The 21,508-nt window shown below is 46.9% G+C and overlaps 1 long non-coding RNA gene and 5 other non-coding genes across 8 annotated transcripts; all 6 read left to right on the forward strand.

Annotated features, from left to right (window-relative positions):
• The first annotated feature begins 5,423 nt into the window (after positions 1 to 5,423).
• LOC121005038 lies at positions 5,424 to 10,051 on the forward strand. Of its 3 annotated transcripts, XR_005779858.1 has the most exons (9): positions 5,424 to 5,529; positions 6,276 to 6,340; positions 6,590 to 6,640; positions 6,732 to 6,884; positions 7,843 to 7,888; positions 8,135 to 8,184; positions 9,179 to 9,228; positions 9,492 to 9,541; positions 9,864 to 10,051. It is a non-coding gene; the product is annotated as an uncharacterized LOC121005038 (long non-coding RNA). The 3 variants fall into 3 exon arrangements; XR_005779857.1 differs by lacking the exon at positions 6,732 to 6,884; XR_005779859.1 differs by lacking the exons at positions 6,732 to 6,884; positions 9,179 to 9,228.
• On the forward strand, positions 6,421 to 6,511 carry LOC121006184. Its single transcript, XR_005780051.1, has one exon. It is a non-coding gene; the product is annotated as a small nucleolar SNORD12/SNORD106 (small nucleolar RNA).
• LOC121006180 lies at positions 6,694 to 6,785 on the forward strand. The gene has a single exon (XR_005780047.1). It is a non-coding gene; the product is annotated as a small nucleolar SNORD12/SNORD106 (small nucleolar RNA).
• Positions 7,928 to 8,018, forward strand: LOC121006182. The gene has a single exon (XR_005780049.1). It is a non-coding gene; the product is annotated as a small nucleolar SNORD12/SNORD106 (small nucleolar RNA).
• LOC121006181 lies at positions 8,242 to 8,334 on the forward strand. The gene has a single exon (XR_005780048.1). It is a non-coding gene; the product is annotated as a small nucleolar SNORD12/SNORD106 (small nucleolar RNA).
• LOC121006183 lies at positions 9,287 to 9,378 on the forward strand. Its single transcript, XR_005780050.1, has one exon. It is a non-coding gene; the product is annotated as a small nucleolar SNORD12/SNORD106 (small nucleolar RNA).
• Positions 10,052 to 21,508: the final 11,457 nt, after the last annotated feature.

Consider the following 21,508-nt stretch of genomic DNA (forward strand, 5'->3'; position numbering starts at 1 on the left):
GAGGAGGTGGCGGTGTTCATATACTTTGGCAAACACTTTGTATATATAAAAAAAAAAATCCCGGCAATGATTTATTCATCCACATCGATTGATGTGAATGGAGAAATCGGGTTTGCCAGGGCATACGAGCTAAGTGGGTATGGATGTTGGGCGGAGCTCCTATGTCCTGGCAGACGCCTTTCCCCTCCTTTTTCTTTTTTTGGCAGAGATTTTTTCATCCACATTGATCGATGCGAATGAAGAAATCTGTGCCGTTCATTTTTTTCTTTCAGCCCAGAGGCTGAACGGAAAAAAAAAATCTCTTTACCTGTATGCTCAATATAAGGAGAATAGCAGAAACTCCTAATGCTGGGCATACATGTAATGATTGCGGAGACCCTCAAATGCCAGGGCAGTACAAACACCCCACAAATAACACCATTTTGGAAAGAAGACACCCCAAGGTATTCACTGATGGGCATAGTGAGTTCATGGAAGTTTTAATTTTTGTCACAAGTTAGTGGAATATGAGACTTTGTATGAAAAAAAAAAAAAAAAAAATCATCATTTTCCACTAACTTGTGACAAAAAATAAAAAATTCTAGGAACTTGCCATGCCCCTCACGGAATACCTTGGGGTGTCTTCTTTCCAAACTGGGGTCACATGTGGAGTATTTATACTGCCCTGGCATTTTAGGGGCCCCAAAGCGTGAGAAGAAGTCTGGTATCCAAATGTCTAAAAATGCCCTCCTAAAAGGAATTTGGGCACCTTTGCCCACCTAGGCTGCAAAAAAGTGTCACACATGTGGTATCTCCGTATTCAGGAGAAGTTGGGGAATGTGTTTTGGGGTGTCATTTTACATATACCCATGCTGGGTGAGATAAATATCTTGGTCAAATGCCAACTTTGTATAAAAAAATGGGAAAAGTTGTCTTTTGCCAAGATATTTCTCTCACCCAGCATGGGTATATGTAAAATGACACCACAAAACTTCCATGAACTCACTATGCCCATCAGCGAATACCTTGGGGTCTCTTCTTTCCAAAATGGGGTCACTTGTGGGGTAGTTATACTGCCCTGGCATTCTAGGGGCCCAAATGTGTGGTAAGGAGTTTGAAATCAAATTCTGTAAAAAATGGCCTGTGAAATCCAAAAGGTGCTCTTTGGAATATGGGACCCTTTGCCCACCGAGGCTGCAAAAAAGTGTCACACATCTGCTATCTCCGTATTCAGGAGAAGTTGAGGAATGTGTTTTGGGGTGTCTTTTTACATATACCCATGCTGGGTGAGATAAATATCTTGGTCAAATGCCAACTTTGTATAAAAAAATGGGAAAAGTTGTCTTTTGCCAAGATATTTCTCTCACCCAGCATGGGTATATGTAAAATGACACCCCAAAACACATTCCCCAACTTCTCCTGAGTACGGAGATACCAGATGTGTGACACTTTTTTGCAGCCTAGGTGGGCAAAGGGGCCCATATTACAAAGAGCACCTTTCGGATTTCACTGGTCAGTTTTTACAGAATTTGATTTCAAACTCCTTACCACACATTTGGGCCCCTAGAATGCCAGTGCAGTATAACTACCCCACAAGTGACCCCATTTTGGAAAGAAGAGACCCCAAGGTATTTCGTGATGGGCATAGTGAGTTCATAGAACTTTTTATTTTTTGTCACAAGTTAGTGGAAAATGAGACTTTGTAAGAAAAAAAAAAAATAAAAAAATTTTCCGCTAACTTGTGACAAAAAATAAAAAGTTCTATGAACTCACTATGCCCATCAGCGAATACCTTAGGGTGTGTACTTTCCGAAATGGGGTCATTTGTGGGGTGTTTGTACTGTCTGGCCATTGTAGAACCTCAGGAAACATGACAGGTGCTCAGAAAGTCAGAGCTGCTTCAAAAAGCGGAAATTCACATTTTTGTACCATAGTTTGTAAACGCTATAACTTTTACCCAAACCATTTTTTTTTTTTACCCAAACATTTTTTTTTTTATCAAAGACATGTAGAACAATAAATTTAGAGCAAAATTTATATATGGATCTCGTTTATTTTGCAAAATTTTACAACTGAAAGTAAAAAATGTCATTTTTTTGCAAAAAAATCGTTAAATTTCGATTAATAACAAAAAAAGTAAAAATGTCAGCAGCAATGAAATACCACCAAATGAAAGCTCCATTAGTGAGAAGAAAAGGAGGTAAAATTCATTTGGGTGGTAAGTTGCATGACCGAGCAATAAACGGTGAAAGTAGTGTAGGTCAGAAGTGTAAAAAGTAGCCTGGTCTTTCAGGGTGTTTAAGCACTGGGGGCTGAGGTGGTTAATATCATTTATATTTTTGCTTGTCATAGGCTGAGACAGAGTCAAGGGACAACATTTATTGTTCTTGTATTAATCTGTATTTTGTCATGTTATACCTGTTGGTAAACAGAAAATCCTGAGTTTCTCTTGATGTATTAATTATTGATCTGTTTGATAAAGATATAGCATTTATATCTTATCATATGTAACGTTAAATAATTTGATGCTGGTGAGAAAGTGATATTGGGTTACACCACCATCTAGTGGTGGTTTGTTGGTACTGCGTCAATTTATCTATCCATTGATCTTATATCTGTTTTATATTGGATTTTTACTCATTTATAAATAAATTATTACATATATTTTGCATAATTGATTGCCCCTTTGTTTTCATTAATTGCATAAATTAAATTTAGAGTCTCAAGATAAAAGAAAAGGCGTTTTATGTCCGCCTAGTGGATTTCCTGACTGATTTCCATATTTTATTGACTTTTTTTTAAATATAAAATATTAATATTTTATATAAAAGATATACCTTGACACTCTCGACTTCTCTGTTCACCGGGAATCTAGCGTCCCTGAACTTTGCCTGACACATGTCTAATAAAGTCACCCCCCGCCGGTCGAGTCACACAGGAGACCGGAGAGTGCCTCTTCAGGGAGAGGGAAGTCGAAGGCCGGGAGCAGACATCACTTATGTCCTGCTGCCATCTTCACCCTTTCTCTTCTCCAGCAGGGTCACCCCTTCAGCTACTGGCACTGTAGTGGCAGGACGCTGGAAGAGGGATTTGGATAGGTGACCCTTCTGCTGGCGGGATGCAGGGGAGCGAGGCTGGTCCACCTTGTCTTCTTGTGGGGAGGAGGTAGCGTGGCGGGCCAACGCTGGCATGCTCTCCTGGGAGAAGGGAGGCTAGGTGACCACTGTTTCCCACCTGAAAAAGGAAAAAATATTAAACCTTCAGGAGCTACCCCGCAGAGCAGGGAGGTCTTGCCTCCTATTGACACTAGAAAAAAAACTGAAGCTCTCTCTGCAGGCTGGAGGGGGTATAGCTGCCAGGGGAGGAGCTAACAGCTTTATCTAGTGTCAGCGCCTCCTAGAATGAATATGGGCGAGAAAATAAATGAATGGGTCTGCATCAGTGGATCTGATATGGACCAAAGTAAAGTTTGAGTGAATTTGCAGGATTCTTCCATATGTAGGATCCAGCGATGGACTGGCCATCGGGAGTACCGGGAGAATCCCGGTGGGCCGATCGAATTATGGGCCGCCGGGCCGGCCATCAGGGGCAGGGGGGTAAAGCTCCAGTAACAGCAGGGCAGTGTGGGGGCGGCGGCGCGGCGCTCACTCACTGACGTCACACGCCTGCTCCTCCCACTAGGCGGCGCAGGCGCGTGACGTCAGTGAGTGAGCGCTGCCGCCCGCACTTGTTACTGGAGAGGCTCAGGCTGGAGGCGGGAGCTGAATGAATGTAAGCCTGTAAGGTACTGTCTGTAGTAAAGACTAAAGAGATGAGATGAGCGCTGCCTGTGTTAAAATTAAAGTTACTGTCTGCAGCCTGCACTGCAGCCGGATCGGATACCGATTTATTAATGTTATACTACTGTGATGTGAGTGGCGGGGAGGGGGATCTATGGATGACGGCACTGTTATGGAGGGGGATCCGTGGATGGCACTGTTATGGGGGGGGGGTCTGTCATGTGGATGACACTTATGGGGGGGGGGGTCTGTGGATGACACTTATGGGGGGGATCTGTGGATGGCACTGTTATGGAGGGTATCTGACTGTGAATGGCACTGTTATGGAGGGGTATCTGTGGATGACACATAGCATAAGATGCTATATACGGTATGTGTCATCCACAGATCCCCCTCTATAACAGTGCCATCCACAGATCCCCCCATAACAGTGCCATCCACAGATCCCCTCCATAACAGTGCCATCCACAGATCCTCTCCATAACAGTGCCATCCACAGATCCCCTCCATAACAGTGCCATCCACAGATCCCCTCCATAAAAGTGCCATTCACAGATCCCTCCATAACAGTGCCATCCACAGATCCCCCCATAACAGTGCCATCCACAGATCCCCTCCATAACAGTGCCATCCACAGATCCCCTCCATAACAGTGCCATCCACAGATCCCCTCCATAACAGTGCCATCCACAGATCCCCTCCATAAAAGTGCCATTCACAGATCCCCTCCATAACAGCGCCATTCACATGTTTTTTTTTTTGTGTGTTTGGGAAAAATAAAGTGGGCCGGTCTGGCTGAAGTCCAGGGCCACTTTATTGTCCCAGTCCATCCCTGGTAGGATCCAGGCGGGGTTCCTAGGCCTCACTGAGACTGTACGTTCACACAACTAATTTACAAAATCCGCCTCCAAAAATAAGTGTGGAATCCATGCTGATTTTAAAAATGTGTTTTTAATTTATTTATTTTTAAACTGCATTTTTTTGGTGCAGAAAAAGTATTTATTTTATTTTGCCTTTTCCCATTCATTTCAGCGGGAGATTCTTATTGGATTGTGTGCCAAAATTCGGCATCCTGTTTCTTCATACTGCCCCACAAAAGCTGCATTGAAAGGAATGGGAGGCTGCTTGGAGTCGTTTTTTCGGCAGGAATTCTGATGTGGAAAACACGCACCAAGAACTGTGTGAATGGGCTTTGACGGTCATGGGAAGTTGCAGTCATGGTGTGTTGGACCCAGCGACCTAACAGGGTATGGCAGAGGCTCCATCTGCTGCGCTCATTCCAGAGGGATGTAATGTGGTGGAGCTATAGCACAGACCTGAACTAAGAGCCCCAGAGATGTGACTGCTGAATACAGCATGAGAGGATGGGGGTGATGATACAAGCCCCACCGGAGGCTGCCTCCTATACTTAGATTCCTGCCGGCTGATAACGCAGAGCAGTAGCACAGCTCAGGAGGTGACCCCGCCGGCATATACTCCTCTCCCCTTCCGCTTGGAAGCATGCAGCGGGCTGACGGTCGGAGAGACCGAGTGACCCGGACAGAGATACGGTCACTAAACCCACCAGAGGGCGGAGCTGGTGGAATGTGTACAGCGCATGCTTAGCTTAACCCTCTAAAAGTGAGACCCATCCCACGCATGCGCAACCACACCCCTCACTACGCCTGCGTGTTAGGCGTCGGGTATAAGAGTCCCTGCGCGGCTTACGTTGGCCTCTTTGTCCTGCGGGATGTCGGCTGTGAGCTCGTGCTATGTGGGGGCCAGCATGCTGGTGAGTTCTGCTGCGGCTTCGGGCGGTTAGTGCACCCTGCACCGGTCCTGAACATGAATGTTGTGGTCCTAAGGTCTTGCTGTGCAGCAGCGCTCTCTGCCGCGTGTCTGTGGAAGGTGCTGCAGTGGGCCCCATTCACTTGCATTGAGCTGTGCTGTAGTTCCCTGCGCAGCTGAAGACCTATTAAAGGGGATCACCCGTGGGGATCTTTTCTGCAGATCGCCCACGTCAGCGTAATCCCCAGCCCTGCCAGTTTGACCAGGGCCACGTGATCGCCAGGCCTAGGCTGCAGCAGCCATTTGACCAGCGTCAGACTGTGTCGATGTTTGGAAACCTAAGACCTACATGCCCGAGGGTATCAGGTAAGCATGGTTACCACTGCTCGTCTTGCCATGCTGGAGGGGTCTGCAGGAAAGGTCCCCCATGGTGAATATAGCACTAAGTCTGCTGTTATATAGTTCTGTGGTTCATGTGAGTGGAGGAGCTCACTGCATCATAGACCACTGATTCTGTAAGCTGGGGCTGAAGTGAACTGTGATCCACCTTGGAAATGCAGCAGTCACCTGGGCTGAGTTTGTCGGACAACACGCGTTCACGCAGCCTTATCCTCCATACCTGTGGTGATCAGGTTCCCTCCAATCATATAGTGATGCATGTGCCGTCACTATGAGGAGGCAGTAGTCCTCACTGCTGTCTATTGTCCCACTGATGGTTACTTGTGAGTAATATTCCCATCTTCTTTGCAGGGCGGACAGGAGAGCATCATGCGACTTGTGGCGGTGACCTGAAGACTTCCCTGGGGAGCTGAGTGGTAAGGAGTTCTATGTGATAGATGTGCAGTGCCCCCTGTGGCTGCTTCCTGCACAGCAAGGTTGTGGTAAAACATGTGGCACTGATGTACATGATGACAGAACTTTTTTCCCCATCAGATCGACCCTGATGACTTGTGACGCTAATTAGCCAGTCTTGTCTGATACATTGTCCTGCACATGATGGCTGCCCCTGTAGTGCATGTGAATTTGTAACTTCTGTAGTTAATTTTTATTTTCTTTTTTTTTAGTGATGGATTCTGATTTATGGAGGATGGGGCTAGTGAACTGCACAATAGCAGGTGAGTGCTGGAGGCTTGTCTTGCTCTGCTGGGAGTTGTAGTCAATCAGTTGGGGTCATGTACGTGATGACAGAACTTTTTTCCCCATCAGATCGACCCTGGTGACTTCTGATGCTAATTAGCCAGTCTTGTCTGATACATGACCTCCAGCAGGTGATGCACTGAAACGAAACGCCTCCTCTTGTCTTCAATGGGAGTCTGTCTCTGCCTATGTGGCTGAGGATTTTATATAAAAAAAATTGAGGTGTGCACCCCTTTTTGCTTTCTTATACTTTTCAATTTTCACTATTCTTTTGGTGCAGTGCTGCTCTGTGTATTTATCTCTATCTCCGTCTGAAGCGCATATCTGTAGTTTCCTAGTAGATTAAAATGCTCCCCTTGAGAACTTAGGTTGGTGTATGAGCTGTTGGGAGTTCAGAGATGTGGCTTACAGATGGAGCAGTCAGAGCTGCGCCCTGGATTTACTGAGAAGGAGAAGCAGTCAGCACATGCACTGAAAATAATAGTTGTACAGAAAAACTTATGTTTTTAATAGACTGATTGTAAAATAAATGACTATTGTTCAAAATGAGTAGAATGTAATATAAAATGCCAAGGAGATTTGTGCTGCTGTGTTTAGCTTGTCTACACTGATCCATTGTGACAATCCCTCAGCCATGTGAGCAGCAATATGTCAGAAGAGCTGGCCTCTTGTCAGCGCTTCTCTCTGGACCAAAGTGATTATCTCCTATAGGACTGTAATCGGTTCTCCTGGCTGAGGAGTGTCATAGGCAAATGCTGCCACTCAAGGTCTCCCAGCTTCACATGTGCAGTAGTTTCCAGACTCCTTGTGCGTTTGTGAGCAAGAATAGGCCAGGACATGTCTTCAGTATCTGGATGTAAATGTTTCTATTCCCTGATGGCAAGCAGGAGTGAGGAACTTAAAGGGGTTTTCTGGGCTTTTAGTATTAATGATCTAACTTCAGGATAGGTCATTAATATCAGATCGGGGGGGGGGGGGGGGGGTGCATGTGCCGCCTCCCTTATACAGCTGATCTGCAGGGTGCCAGACCCCTATTGATCTACCTGGAGGATAGGTCATCAATAGTAAAGGGGTTGTCTGTGCTTTTACCAACGCATTGAATACAAGGACTATCTTACTGCGACTCTTTCTTTCTAGTGAATACCTGGATGGTCAATTTTTTCTTTTTTTTTCTTTATAGATGGTGATGGCACCTTGTCTGCGGGGCCTGTGCTCTACATGAGTAGGTAAGTGAATGTGGTTACCCTGGGCTTGCTGGGAGTTGGAATCATGTACATGATGACAGAACTTTTTTCCCCATCAGATCGACCCTGGTGATTTTAATGCTAATTAGCCAGTCTTGTCTGATACATCGACTTCCACCCTTTAATGTCTGTCCAGCACATTTGGGGGGGGGGGGGGGGGGGCTCAGTAGTTTTTTAAATGTATAATTGTTTCTTGCAGTCACTGACTTCTGTGTGATTTCTTGGCAGTGATGGCGCTAATCTGTAGAGGATGGGATCATGTTGCCAGACCTGAGCAGGTAAGTGTTGGATGCAGCTTCTATGTGTTTGCTGGGAGTAGTAGTCACTCATTTGGAGTCTGGTGTACATGATGACAGAACTTTTTTCCCCATCAGATCGACCCTGGTGACTTTTAATGCTAATTAGCCAGTCTTGTCTGATACATCGACTTCCCCCCCATTTAAAGGGTTTCTACCACTTCGTTTTTACATATTTAGCTGTCAGACACTAGCGATCCGCTAGTGTCTGCTCTATCAAACCATCCTAATATAACAGCTTATTGTCCTGCCGTTTCGCTAAAAAACGAACTTATATAGATATGCTAATGAGCCTCTAGGTGCTATGGGGGCGTCATTAGCACCTAGAGGCTCGGTCTGCCTTCACAAACTGCCGCCGCCCAGCGCGTCCCTCCAGCCCGCCCATCTCCTCCGGAATGCGATCCTCCCTGTGAGCCAGCGGACGAATTTCGCGCATGCGCTGTGCGCGTATGTATTCGGCGCATGCGCATTGAATGTCTGACCGCTTTCTGCACAGACATCTCCACTGCACCTGTTCCTCGGAGCACTATGACGTCATTGGCGCAGGCGCAATGGAGATGTCTGAACAGGGAAACGGTCAGACATTCACTGCACATGCGCCGTATACAGACGTGCACGGGGAGGATCGCATTCAGGAGGAGATGGGCGGGCTGGAGGGACGCGCTGGGCGGCGGCAGTTTGTGAAGGTAGACAGAGCCTCTAGGTGCTAATGACGCCCCCATAGCACCTAGAGGCTCATTAGCATATCTATACAAGTTCGTTTTTTAGCGAAACGGCAGGACAATAAGCTGTTATATTAGGATGGTTTGGTAGAGCAGACACTAGCGGATCGCTAGTGTCTGACAGCTAATTAGGTGAAGACGAAGTGGTAGAAACCCTTTAATGTCTGTCCAGCACATTGGGGGGGGGGGTGCTCAGTTTTTTAAATGTATAGATGTTTCTTGCAGTCACTGACTTCTGTGTGATTTCTTGGCAGTGATGGCGCTAATCTGTAGAGGATGGGATCATGTTGTCAGACATGAGCAGGTAAGTGTTGGATGCAGCTTCTATGTGTTTGCTGGGAGTAGTAGTCACTCATTTGGAGTCTGGTGTACATGATGACAGAACTTTTTTCCCCATCAGATCGACCCTGGTGACTTTTGGTGCTAAGTAGCCAGTTTTGTCTGATACACCTCCTCGCTCCCCCATGTAGGACATGTTTTCAGGCCGTCCCTTAGACCTTGTTTGTCATGACTGCCCCTTAATGGGTGTTTCCAGTGTTCACTGACTAGTTTCTGATTTGTTGGCAGTGATGGCGTCTAATCTCTGCAGGGGAGGGTCTGCTGCCAGACATGATCGGGTAAGTGTTGCTACTCTGGGGGTGTTGGAGGTTGTAGTCTGAATGTGGTGACCACTTTCCCCATCAGATCGGCCATGTTGATTGGTTTGTAGCCAGTGTTGTCTGATAACCACAGGGGGATGTGCATGTAGCCAGCATTGTGGGGCACTCACAGCGTCTTGTTTTACAGATCTGGGGTGTGATGGGTGACAGTTCAGAAGTGGTTCTGTGTCTGATCCCAGTGACTCTAGGTAAGTTATCAGTGGTGATGGGGAGAAGCCAGTGCTGCCTGTTGTAGGCAATGACTAAAGGTGTGATTTTTGTTTTTTCTCTTCTACCTCAGCAAATCTATCATGGACAGATTATGAACAATGGAAGACCTGGTCCTCAGATAACCCTGATATGTCTGTGGCCCCTGAGGCAGACTGCAGATGTATTTCCTTCACTCATGGGGTAGGGGGCAGTCCTGTCTGGTTGCTGCTATGCTGCCCTCTGCTGGAATCTGAATAAACAAATTGTTTATGCAAACTGCTTTTTTTTATTTTTCTTGTATATGAATGCTCCTCTGCCAATGTTGTATGCATGATGCTTATACTTGTCAGAATAACCATGTGAACTGCTGCCATCCACCTGTACTGGCACCGGAATAACATACCAAGTATGTGAAGTGCAGCAGGAGCTATGTGTACAGGCAACCTTCATGCTGCATCTCCTGGCTTGACTGCATAAAGGCCTAAACTAACTTAAAATCATTAAACATGCTGTATTACACTAGTGTGAAGGAGGTTAGGTGTTCATTATCCCAGTAGTGGTGGACCTAGCGGCTCTGCACAGGGCTCCCTACCAGCTCTAGAGTCCTATTTTGCCTGTACTGAAGCTCATCCCAATATCAATCATGGAGAAACATCCCCTCTGAATTGGATACTACCTGTGAACTTGTCGACAGATGTGGTTGTTACAGATGAGTAAATCACTGCAAAAAGTGCACCACAATGATATGCAACTGACAACACTGGCTAATCCCTCAGGCTGACTAGAACTGAGACTTTAGGCAACGTATTCCAGTCAGGAACACATCGGAACCCGTCAAGGTATCTCAGTGTGGCATGGGTCCTACCACTAGAAAACCTATGGTGTGTGAACACAGTCTGAAAGGTGCTAAGATCCAACTCACAGCCAAGCTCCCACATACCTCCATAGTGAGATCACTCGTGCAGTGGGAGAAGGGATAAGGCTGCGAGCCCCACCTATAACAGGCCATGTGATACAGGCTACCAGGTGCACTAGAATGTTACCAGCATTATGCAATGGTACATTCCATACATAGAAAGAAAAATCACTGAAAGTGGCCTAAATGGGAGGAAATGCTCAAAAACCCCACACTCTAGTGTGTTTATTACCAGGGGAGCAATTCCTCTGCATGTGATCTGTTGCTAGTAACAATCCCCAGCAAAAATGCATACAATGGAGGATGTTGGCAGCGGACCACATGCACCACAATACAATTGTGCACCTTTCGCAGTGACTTGTATATTTTCATCCACACATTATCCCATCTTGTGTAGGATGCTTTTGTGGTCCGCTGCCGAAATCCTCCATTGTATGCATGATTGCTGCTAGCAGCGGAGGAATTGTTCCCCTGGTTATAAACACACAGCAGTGTTTGTTTTTTTTTTGAGCATTTCCTCCCATTTAGGCCACGTTATTTTTCTGGTTACAGATGAGTAACCATAACTAGAGCTTCGTTGATGGACTGTGTCCTTTCATGGTTCTCTGCTTTGCAGCATTTCTACACAGATCTATTTATCCTGAGCCCTCTGCAGAGGATGCGGTGTCAAGGTCTCCTGATGTTTCTTGTCCTACATTCTGTTAATTGGTCTACTAATTATACTAGATGAAAGGAGTGACTCCTGCTGGTCACAAGAGATACTACAGTTAGGAGAGATCTGCCTGAGTGGATTGCCCTAATGGAGGGAACAATGTCCCACTCCTCTCCCATTTGTCCTTTCTGAGTGACCCAGGTTTATACACTATAGGCCTCTGCTGTTACTGAGTGACCTCCAGTCATGTCTGCATCCAGGCCATGCTTGTTTAAGATGATGCTGTGCTGCCTTGATAATGTCCCTGTAGTTGCCCTCAGAAGATTACTGCTCAGATTACATAGTTGTACTCCCTGTTCAATATCGCACATGTAATACAGACCCAATCCTCTGGTAATCTGAAGGAGATGAGAATGGTAACAACATCATGGAGGGGAAGGATGACAGCTCCTGGCACTGAGGTCTTTATCCTGCAGGATGCGTTTTTTTTTTTTTGCTGTGGTGTTTGCCTGTGTCATTTACTACTACTGTGTTAGGAGAGTGCACGCTCAGTTTGGGGTGCCTTCACATGCAGATTATATTGCAGATTTTTCCATGACTAAATTTGTTCCATTTATTTGAATGGTGAGGAAAGCACATGGGTTTTTGCAAGCCCCATTCAGTTCAACAGAACTGGTTTTTAGTGACTGAAAATTTTGCAACAAGGCTCAGTTATATATAATATTTTTTTTTAATCTACAAGTTTAAGGCTAATTTCACGTAAGGGTGCCTTGTCTAATAGCTGGGTTTCCTAAACATGAACAATGCTCCTCTAACCTGAACTCTCGGCATCACAATGATCTATAATAGGGTTGAGGCCAATTATTGGCTGGATTTGTGGGAGGAGACCCACATATTTAAACCCCTCTGGTTCCCCCACTCACCTGTCGGGACCATCGAGTCATCTGGAGCTTCGGTCAGGCTTCTGACCTGTGACGTCATTCGGCTGCTGCTGTCCGGCCTCGGCTGCCTGTGGTATTGATTCGTTCCTCTCCTTGCGGCGGGAGATTCGAATTTTCAGGGCTTGTGAGTATGCCTTTGAGCTCTGCCGTTTGCAGTTTCCATACAATACAATGCTTCGTTCCTTTCAGGCTGCACAGCCACCGCCTACTCTAGCTCACCTGCAACTGAAAAAAATAAGTGTTTTAATTTTATTTTTTTTTAAAGGGGAACTGACATCCATTTCTGGTGATTGTGTTTTTGGTTGCGCTTGCTGCCTTGCGGGGGGTGTCGTGCTTCCCGTGGTTGCTGCATGTCGGTGCCCTTGTTTGTGGATGGCGGACGTGTTGCATGTGCAGGTTTGGGGCTTTCCTGGGTTACTGCGCAGGTTCCGCTTGTCGTGACGGGGGAGTTGCGTGGCGGCATGTGTGTCGGTACGTGGGGGCGTTTGGACTGTTGGTATGTGTCTGTGTGTCCATGGTTCAGCTGGTGTGGGAGTCTGAGGTTGCGGGGATGCTCGTGCGTTTCACATGAATGTTTTCTGAGTGTGCGTGTGGATCCGCTGTTCCCCGTGGGAATTCGTGCTGCTTACTCGTGACGGGTGTAGGCTAACTAACGAGCATGGACCATCCCCCCGTCTGACGGCTGAATTACGGCATCGCGGAATTCCGTTTCCGGCGACTGCCTGCAAAGCTGAACTGTTTCGATTATTGTTTCCTGCCCCAGCTGCGGCCTCTGGCGTCGAGCAGATCTCTCTGCAAACTGTGGCCACTTCCCTTACGCAAATCCATACATTGTTGAACTCCCTTAAAGAGGACCTTTCACCATAATAAAACCTCTAAACTAACTATACAGACGTGTAGAGCGGCGCCCAGGGATCTCCCTGCACTTACTGTTATACCTGGGCGCCGCTCCGTGGTCCGGTTATAGCCTCCGGTATCTTCACATGTTAGGCTCCACCCAGGGGAACCTGCCGGCGTCTCATTCTTCCATGCTGTAGCGCTGGCCAATCACAGCGCTCAGCTCATAGCCTGAGAGAAAAAAAAACCTCTCAGGCTATGGGCTGAGCGCTGCGATTGGCCAGATCTACAGCATAGGAGAAAGAGACGGCGTCAGGTTCCCCTGGGTGGAGCCTAACTATGAAGATACCGGAGGCTATAACCGGAGAACGGAGCGGCGCCTGGGGATAACAGTAAGTGCAGGGAGATCCCTGGGCGCCGCTCTACACGTCTGTATAGTTAGTTTAGAGGTTTTATTATGGTGAAAGGTCCCCTTTAACTCCTCTCTCCAGGATTTGCAACAGCGTATAGAGTTGGTGGAGGTGGCAGCCTCTGGCCCCCCAGCGGTTCCCGCAGCGACCCCAGTGCTCTCAGGTATCCCTGCTTCACCTCCCTCTATTACTCCGGGTCACTTTGTGCCCCCTAGCATCAGGAAGGACATCCTGGAGGGTAAGGATGTGAACCTCGCTTCCTTGCTGTTGGCGTCGCAGGACATGACCGAGAACAAGGCCTTTGCCTGCGGGGACATTTCAGTGATCTTTAAAGCGAAGGATCCCCGTCTCAACTGTAAGCTGTCCCTGCCCGAGTTCATGCTGGCGTTCAGTGTGTACAGAGACGTGGTCTGTTCGGTGGCGCCCAACAGAAGGGAGGAGTTGGACCTGTATCTGTACCGAGTAGTGGAGTTGGGTCACAGGTATGGTGGTTGGGCGTTCTACGACTACCACAGGTCTTTTTCGGCTAAGGCAGCGGCCACCCTGGCTCAGTTCCAAGTTGTGAACAACTAGGGCGGCGTGGACATCGAGCTGTTCTGCCGTCATTTCGCAGGTTTGAGGGCGCCGGTGTGTGCCATCTGCCAGTCCTCCTCCCATGCCACCACTTGGTGTCCCTCTGCCGAGATCCCCTCCGAGTTCACCCTGGGGTTCCACACGGGGTTCATCACCTTGCCCACCTCCTCTTTTGAGTGCAGGAATCTGCTGTCGTCCTCCCTGGATCCGGACGAAGTTGACGGATTGCTGGCTCAGGAGCTGGAAAAGGGTTTTCTTATTGGTCCCTTTGTTGCCCCCACCCCCCCTTTCCGAACTTGGAGGGTGAGCCCTATTGGATTGGTCAGAGGTAAATTTTCCAATAAACCCCGCTTAATTTATGATTTGTCTGCGCCTCACTCATCCAGTGTGCCTAGTCTGAATTCACTGATCCCGTCGGAGGAGTTTTCACCTAAATATTCCTCTGTGGATCAGGCGATTCAGACAATCATTCGGGCAGGCAGGGGTGCCTGGTTGTCCAAAGCGGACATTTCCGAAGTTTTTAAGCTTCTCCCGATCAGGCCTTCTCTTTGGCAGTGGCACGGTGTCAAGTGGAGAGACGGGTATTACTTTGCCACGAAGCTTACTTTCGGTTCCAAATTAGATAAATTAGACAGGATCAAGCTCGCCTGCCGCGCCATGATCCGGGCCGGCTCTGCCACCAGGAGGGAGCTGCAGTCTTTGCTAGGCATGCTTAATTTTTCCATGTGGATTATACCGCAGGGCAGGTCCTTCATCTCCAGGTTGCTTGCGCTGCTGCCTTTGGCTCCTGATGCGGAGTCATTGGTTCGGTTGGACCCATGCGCACGAGCAGACCTGGCGATGTGGGACGAGTTTCTCAGTCGGTGAAATGATGTGTCCATGTTTATCCCGCAGGCCTCGGCGGATTCGCCTCGTGTGATTACCGATGCTGCAGCCTCAAGGGGCTACGCGGCCATTTTTGGCTAGCAGCCCCCTGGTTGGAAGAGGTTTTGGAGATTCCATAATTTTCAAGGACCTATTCTCTTTTCGAAATTTACCCTATCGTGGCTGCTGCCACAGTTTGGGGACACTTGTGGTAGGGTCAAACAGTAACGTTTCTCACTGATAATCAGGCTACCTCCGATATCATCACTAAAGGCAGATCCAAGTCCCTAGTGAGTATGTCCTTCCTGAGGAGGCTGGTATGGTTGTCTTTGCAACATAGTTTCAATATAGCCTGTTCGTTTATCCCCGGGAGGGGGAACACTGCTGCGGATGCACTGTCACGGTTTAATTCCCCCCTTTTTCCAACAGCATCCAGAGGCAGACATTACAGCCACTCCGATGCCACCTTTCTCTCTGCTAATTCTGGACTGACCTCTCATTGGGCCACCGCCTGCCACATCATTGAGAAGTCGTTATCCGAGAACACAAGGAGGGCTAACTATTATTGCATACACACCATAGTGACCATGGCACACCTCAGGTCAAGGTTAGGTAGGTCATCACCTGCATGTTACAGGTACGAATCAGTGGGGCTCAGACTACAAATAATAATAAAATGTATTTATATAGCGCCACCATATTCCGCAGCGCTTTACAAATTCATAGGGTTCAGCTTGCAAGAGCTTCCAATCTATGAGGAATTGGGGGTGACAAATAAGGTAGTTGATTGTGATAAGTAGGATTTGAGCCATTATTGAACTGACAGGAGTGGTGCCGGTTGATCTGCTTCGGGTTTGGGACTACTAGAGGATCGAGTTGGTGGGGGAAGGTTTAGTCTGGGAAAAGTCATTTTAGGCTACTTTCACACTAGCGTTCGGAGCGGATCCGTCTGATGTTTCATCAGACGGATCCGCTCCGATAATGCAGACGTTCGCATCTGTTCAGAACGGATGCGTCTGCATTAAAACTTAGAAAATTTTCTAAGTGTGAAAGTTGTCTGAGCGGATCCGTTCAGACTTTACATTGTAAGTCAATGGGGAACGGATCCGCTTGAAGATTGAGCCATATGGTGTCATCTTCAAGCGGATCCGCCCCCATTGACTTACATTGTAAGTCTGGACAGATCCGCTCGCCTCCGCACGGCTAGGCGGACACCCAAACGCTGCAAGCAGCGTTCAGGTGTCCGCTCACTGAGCGGAGCGGAGGCTGAGCGCTGGCAGGCGGATGCATTCTCAGTGGATCCGCCTCCACTGAGAATGCATTGGGGCCAGACAGATTCGTTCGGGACCGCTCGTGAGCCCCTTCAAACGGAGCGCACGAGCGGACACCCGAACGCTAGTGTGAAAGTAGCCTTAGGTAGCTTGATAAGCCTGCCTGAAAAGATGTGTTTTTAAGGCACGTTTAAAGGTGGAAAAGTTGTGAATTGACCTAGTATTCTGCGGCAGAGTATTCCAGAGAGTAGGTGCAGTTCGAGAAAAGTCTTGAAGATGGCAGTGAGAGGTACGAATTCTGGAGGTTATTAATCTTAGGTCACTAACAGAACAGAAAGCACGAGTAGGGTGGTAGATGGAGATGAGGGAGGAGATATATGGAGGTGCAGCACTGTGGAGAGCTTTGTGGGTGAGGGTGAGAAGTTTGAACTTAGCATCAGTGTAGCGGTTGGATGGATAGATGAGCCTGGCTGCAGCATTTAGGACAGACTGAAGGGGGGAGAGTTTAATGAGAGGGAGACCGATTAGTAATGCGTTGCAGTTGTCAAGATGAGAATGAATCAGGGCAACAACAAGAGTTTTTGCAGTTTCCACCATAAGAAAAGGGTGGATTTTGGTGATGTTATTGAAGTGCAGACTACAAGAGCGTGTAAGTGATTGAATATGGGGGACAAAGGAAAGATCGGAGTCAAATCTATGGCAACGGTCATTAACCTCCGCCACTCCAGTTGTTAAACTACATCTCCCATCATGTACACTTGCTTGGCTGTTCTCTGAGCTCCCACAGTAGTGAAAGGAGCATGCTAGCATTTGTAGTTTCACAACAGCCTGAGAGTGCTGATAGGGATGAGCGAATCGACTTCGGATGAAACATCCAAAGTCGATTCGCATAAAACTTCATTCTAATACTGTACGGAGGAGGAGCTCTGTACAGTATTAGAATGTATTGGCTCCGATGAGACTTTGCGCAATAACTTCATAAATTAATTTGTACTGTAAAAAACATTTCCCCAACTCAGGTTCGGTTCCAAGTTTTATGCGAATCATTCGCTTATCCCTAGTTGCTGATAGAGATGAACAAAGCGAGGAGTCGTGTCGTTCATAACTTCGGATTAATACTGTATGAGCCGAAGTTAGTTATTCATGAAGTCGCACGTGACTTTGCTGAATAACTTCGGTAATTGATTTTTAAAGTGGAAAAACACTTTAAAACTGAACTCTGCTTCGGTTCCGAGGTATCAGCTCATTGGAGCCCATACATTCTAATACTGTATGTTGACGGATCTCCGTACAGTATTAATCCGAATCAAAACATAAAAAGATTTTTGCAGCGCTTACCTGCATTGAATGCTTCCGAAGCATGGACACAGCCTGGTCGTTATACAACTTGCAAACAAATGGCTGAAGTCCAGCTTCTTTAAAATGCAATTTTCTTTATTTCAAGCGGTAAAATCCATAAGCAGAATACAGTGTAAATCTACGCGTTTTGGACCTCACAATCTTGGTCCTTACTCATGACATTTTACACCAAGACAAACTTTTCAGATTAAATTTTTTATTGAGTTTTTCAAATAAGTAGATAAAAATGTGATACAAAAGGTAACAAATTGCAATGTCATGCAATGCCGTATACATTGTAGAGTAATCTCCAGACAAAGGAGGTAACAAGGTATAATTTCCCATGCGTAAAGGCAGTAAGAACATGTGGCAACACATGAGCAAGAAAATCACATTGTTTACATGAAGCAGAGAAGGCTATATGAATCTAAGCCTAGTAAGACATGTACACAACAAAAACACAAAAAAAAGGAAAAAACAAACAAAGGAGGGCACAAAACAGTAGGCCACAGACAAAGAGGAAAGGTATAGGGGAAGGAGAGGGTGGGGGAGTGCGGGATTATAGACGGGCATTACGAAACTCATCTGATCCTCGGAAAGTTTCCCAAGGGCCCCTGGTTTGAACGAATCGAGAGGTGTCCTGAGGAGAAACGCAGATGAGATCCTCCATCCGCTGATGTAGGGCAATTTCTTCAAACCATTCCTCCGGGGAGGGAGGCGTAGGTGATTTCCAATGGCGAGGGACAACCGTTTTAGCAGCCTGTAACATATACTTAAGGAGCGAAACCTTAAAAGCAGGGATGGTCAGGTCAAAGATAAACAACAAAAGTGCTTCAGGAGCGTTGGGAATGGGTATTCCCGTCACTGCCCGCACAATACGGTGCACAAAGTTCCAGTAAGGTCGCAGGATGGTGCAATTCCACCAAATGTGTAGCAAGGTGCCTTCGTCAGTACAGCACCTCCAACAGCGATCCGAAGCAGATGGAAACCATCTGTGGAGCACAGACGGCACTCTGTACCACCTGGAGAGGACTTTATAATTCGTCTCCTGCGCCTTAGTGGAAATTACTGCTTTATGAGAAAGAAGAAAAGCCAGTTTCCATTGAGATGGGGTGAGGTCATTCCCCAGATCACGATTCCAGGCGTGGCAGAAGGAGGGGAGCTGGTCAGAGGTCTGGAGAGCAAGCAAGTTGTAAATGGTGGAAATGTCCCTGAAGACAGCAGAGGGGGCAAGACACATTTGTTCAAACACCGTAAGGCTCCTGCGTAAAGTGTGGGTGGTACGTATAGAGGAGTAAAAATGTTGGAGTTGTACATATTCAAAGTTATGCCTGGGGCGTATTAGAGAGGGCTCCATCAATTGGTTTAAGTGTTTCAATCCCGTGGTAGTGAGGACATCACAGAACCGAAGGGGGCGCAATTTAGTACCAGTGAGGAAGGGTTTCGAAGATTGTCCTGGGCGAAATGCTGGGTTATCAGTAATCGGCGTTAGAGGGCCAGACGTATCAATGAGGAGAGTACGCCGGTTAATGGACGCAATTGACGCGAAAGTGTGATTGGCTGTGAAGGACAGTGGGGGGATTTTAAAACCCGGCTTGCCGGCTAACCAGGCAAGGACCGTGAGCGCGCATGAGGAAGAGGTGCGTGCAATATGGACCCACATTTTACTGGAATCTGAACGCAACATGTCCAAAAGTCTGGCGTATACCGCGGAGAAGTGATATAGTTTACAATCTGGCAAACCAACACCCCCAAGTTCTTTAGACCGGGTCAGAACCTCCCATTTTATTCGCGGCTTACCAGGGGCCCACACAAAACGCGTGAAACAGCGTCTGAGTTGTGACCAAATATTGAGCGGTAATCGGGTGGGTATGGTTTGCAAGAGGTAAAGCAGCTTGGGCAGTAGGTTCATTTTCAAAATGCTGACCCTGCCGAACCAAGAGAAGTCTCGGCGGTGCCATGCATCTAGGTCTTTCTGGAAACTTCGCAGAAGTAGGGCAAAGTTCAACTTAAAAAGGGCGGGCAACTCCGTCGAGATTTTAACCCCAAGATATTTAATCCCCGCCGATGGCCACTTGAATGGGAACGTAGATTTAAGCGATGAGACTAGTGTTTGAGGTAAGGATACATTCAGTGCCTCTGATTTGGTCATGTTGATTTTAAAATTTGTCCATTTACCGAAGAGTGCGATCTCTCGCAGAAGGGACGGGAGGGCGACATGGGGGTTAGTGATATATAGCAAAAGGTCATCCGCAAAGGCCGCGCATTTATGTTCCACATCGCCAATCGTGACCCCTGAGATGTCCGGGTTGGCACGGATCGCGGAGAGGAGGTGCTCCATTACTAGAACGTACAGAAGAGGAGACAGGGGACATCCCTGGCGCGTGCCATTGCGGATGAGAAAGGGCGGAGAAAGGGTACCATTGATTCTAATTCTGGCCGAGGGCTGGTGGTAAAGACTCAGTATTTTTCCCAAAAAGATTTGGCCCAGACCCAGTTTAGACAGAACAGATCGAAGAGAGTGCCAAGATATGCGATCGAAGGCTTTCTCCGCATCTAGGGACAAAATCATAAGAGGGGTGTTGGAGACTTTTGCGTGGTGTATAATGTCCAAGGTCCGGAGAGTGTTGTCGCGAGCCTCCCTTCTCGGGACAAAACCCACCTGGTCGTTGTGTATTAGGGAGGGATGGTAAGAAAGCGTTCAATCTATTAGCTAATAATTTGGCGTATATTTTTAAATCTACGTTCAACAAAGAGATGGGACGGTAGCTAGCACACAAATGGGGATCTTTGTCGGGCTTAGGGATAACCGCGATGTGGGCCATAGTGGATTGGGGGGGGAAAGGGGTCTTGGGGAGACACCGCATTGAAGACCTTCACCAGAAAGGGAGCAAGGATGGTGGAGAAAGATTTAAAGAAGCCAGCGGTGAACCCATCAGGGCCCGGACTCTTACCACCCGGAAGGGACGCGATCACTTCCTTTAGTTCCCCTTCCGAAAAAGGCGTCTCCAAGGTAGTAGCTTGTTTGGTGGATAATTTAGGGCAATCGCTCAACGGGTAGGGAGAATCGTCGGATTCCCTAGCAGAAAGGTCAGGAAGGTTACACAAGTCAGTATAAAAGGACTGAAAGGACGAGGTAATCTCCTCCGTCGTGTGCAATAATTGGTCCCGAGAGTTTTTGACCGCTGGGATATGGGAAGCAGCGATATGACAAGACAAACTTTTCTTTATGAACATGTGTCCCACCAATCACAAAAGGATTCGGTATCACAAAGAGAGTGACTAACAAAACATGGACCGAATACTTAAAAACCTTTCTAGGTCATTGGAGACAAGAAAAAGAAAAGAAAAAAATAAAACATGTAAAATATAAAAACCTATATCAAAAACACGATTTATCAGTATTGTAGTATTACATTCCCCCACAGGCCTGAACAGAAAATATGATGTAATACTACAATACCGATGAATCATGTTTTGATATAGGTTTTCATATTTTACATTATATATATTTTTTTCTTGTCTCCAATGACCTATAAGAGGTTTCTAAGTATTCAGTCCATGTTTTGTTAGTCACTCTCTTTGTTAAATCATGTGATGCCGAATCCTTTTGTGATTGGTGGGGCACATGTTCATAAAGAAAGGTTTGTCTTGGTGTAAAATGTCATGAGTAAGGACCAGGTCTGAAGCGTGTAGATTTACACTGTATTCTGCTTATGGAATTTACCGCTTGAAATAAAGAAAATTGCATTTTAAAGAAGCTGGACTTCATCCATTTGTTTGCAAGTATTAATCCGAAGTCATGAACAAATTTGATGTATCATCTGAAGCTCGCTTCACTCATCACCACTTGCAGATCTATGGGCTGAGACTAAGCACGAGGTCTGGTACAAGCCAAGGTCAAGATGCAATCTTAAACCACGATAGAGTAGGG

Source organism: Bufo bufo, chromosome 6 (assembly GCF_905171765.1).
Source record: "Bufo bufo chromosome 6, aBufBuf1.1, whole genome shotgun sequence".
In the NCBI taxonomy this organism is placed as follows: Eukaryota; Metazoa; Chordata; class Amphibia; order Anura; family Bufonidae; genus Bufo; species Bufo bufo.